A 2,610-nucleotide genomic window follows, 5' to 3' on the forward strand; every position below is an offset into this window, starting at 1 on the left:
GATTTATTCCATAGCAATGAAGTCTCTTCTGGCATCATTTACTATTAATGCATGTTGTGGAAATTATCTGCATTAAAACTCACTGGACCGCAAGTGTGGAAAGGTCTGACTACAGCTGAATCTCAATAAGACAATGCTCATGAAAAACAAACTAGTTACTGACGCTCTATTTGCTTTCAATGAATCGAACATCTCTAATGCAGCAGTTATTTGTTCCTGGGTCAAGAACTCAAGATGAGGAACGACTGGGCGCCTGAACTGTGCATGAGGGCGAGAGCACCGCAGAACACCTTCAAGAGTATCAAAGAAGTGGTTAAGAAGACGAAGAACCTGTGACTCTGGGCACATCTTTTTGATTCCACCATTCTTCCTACAATAACATACGCCTCAGAAACCTGGGCCCTAAACAAATAGGATGAGAATGCTTCTTGGGTATCCCAAAGAGGAATCTGAAGAACTATGCAAGGAGTATCACGTCTCACTCAAGTGAGAGAAGGAATCCGGAGTTCTGACCTCCACTGATGGTCAAAAATCAGGGATTCTGTCTCATTTGCCAAGGCATCAAAAATCAGATGGGCAGACATGTAATTCAATTCAGAGATGACAGCTGGACTAGAGCTGTTACTGATGGATTCCATGGGACATCAAGAGACAGCGTGGCCGCCCACCAAGGAGATGGTCAGACTTCTTCGTCAAAACCCTGAATGAATGTTTTGAGGGTCTTCCTGTTCCTGGAGCAAGCAGATATCATCGGGCTACACTAGCACATGACAGGATAAATGGAGTCATTACTGGCAACCGCTTGAGCAAATCGAAGATAAATGGGATGACAAGTAATACAAGTGTGAAAAATTATCACACTCTTAATAAAAATGATTTGAGGGCTGAGAGATAGTATCATAGGTAGGATGCTAGCTTTGCATGTAGCCAACCCAGGTTCAATTCCCAGCACTAAATACAGTCCCCCAATCAGAGCCAGGAGTGATTTCTAAGTGCATGACTAGGAGTGAGTGCTGAGCACAGCCGGGTGTGTCCCCAGAACCTAAAAACCCTGACCCTAATATAGTTAATCATATTAATTAGAGTTTCCTGATATGTGCCTAATTTACCTTACATCAAACTGCAGACTAAGATTATATTCAACTCTTCCACTTTGGGAACAAAAATTGGAGATTGAAGCAAAGAGGAAGAAATAGGGAACTCTGGCATCTCCTAATAAAATTTTTTCATCAAATATGCAATTTAGCAAGAACTGTTATTAGTGTGGACTTAAGACAGGAAGTACTACATTTGCTCTGAATTCTTACCCCATAATCATAACACACAATTAAATAAAGATGTAAATTCTGAACTGATAATTACCTACTTGTTTCTAAATATTATCTACTTATAATAAAAAATGAGTGGACTTCATGATGTCAAAGTTTAAAATGTGAACAATTCTATCACTACTAAAAATAAGACAATTTGTTAGGATGTGTTCTCTAACACCAGCTATTCACAGTAAAGATTATGAAACAAGAGCCAAATGACACTGGTATATACACAATCTCAACCCCCATTTATGACCAGAAGCTCAATTTCATTTTTACTCAGGTCTACTGCTGTTTCCTTGTTTTGGTATTGCAGAGTGCCACATGTTAGCTGCCATGGCATGTGACCGTTATGTCGCCATCTGTAGCCCCTTGCTCTATAATGTCATCATGTCCCCTCACATCTGCTTCCTGCTCACCATGGCAGTTTATATTTTGAGCATCTTTGGCTCTTCAATCCATACAGGCTTTATGTTAAGACTGTCTTTCTGTAAGGCCAATGTGGTCAACCATTATTTCTGCGATCTCTTCCCACCCTTAGAGCTATCCTGTTCCAGCATCCACATCAATCAATTATTGGTTCTTTTATTCACAATTATTTGTTCTCTTACTGAGTGCACTTAACATCCTGACACCTGCAATGACAATCCTTGCTTCCTATGTCTTCATCGTTCTCTGCATTTACTCCACAGAGGGCAGGTCCAAAGCCTTCATCATATGCAGCTTCCGCATGATGGCGGTCATGATCTCCTATGGCTCTGCCGCCTTCACGTATCTGCAGCCATCATCTGTGAGCTCCATGTTCCACCACAAAGTCTCCTCTGTCGTTTAGAGATCCAGAGAAAGAGTCTTACCTGCTCTCTGATTTCCTGTCTAATCAAACCTCAACCTTCTGTGTTTTCAGTGGCTTCTCCTGACAAGAATGTGGCAGCAATGGTTATCTTTTTTTTTTGCAGAGATTCCCTTTCCATCTAATAGAAGAAATTCTGGTTGCAGCTTGCATTCATGATATAGTCTTAGAAACCAATAACTCCAGCTAATAAATTATTACCAGGCCTAAACTCCTGAATTTTGCAAACTATATATTTTTGCCCTCTAGTGGATGTTGGAATATTGTCAATGTTAGCACAGAATTACAAAAGTTCCCGGACTTTAGGGATATTGGGATTTTGCATTTGGATGGATGCAAAAAAATAGAATACTTTTGTACAAGTTCCCTGGTCATTTGAAAGGTGAAAATCTCTACATTAATAGTTATTTAATGTGATGTACAGGAGTAAATTTAAAATGTTCATTA

At 40.0% G+C, this 2,610-nt stretch overlaps 1 pseudogene; it reads left to right on the forward strand.

The window, feature by feature from the left end:
- The first annotated feature begins 234 nt into the window (after positions 1 to 234).
- On the forward strand, positions 235 to 2,145 carry LOC101542122 (putative olfactory receptor 8G2; annotated as a pseudogene).
- The last annotated feature ends 465 nt before the right edge of the window (positions 2,146 to 2,610 follow it).

Source organism: Sorex araneus, chromosome 3 (assembly GCF_027595985.1).
Source record: "Sorex araneus isolate mSorAra2 chromosome 3, mSorAra2.pri, whole genome shotgun sequence".
In the NCBI taxonomy this organism is placed as follows: Eukaryota; Metazoa; Chordata; class Mammalia; order Eulipotyphla; family Soricidae; genus Sorex; species Sorex araneus.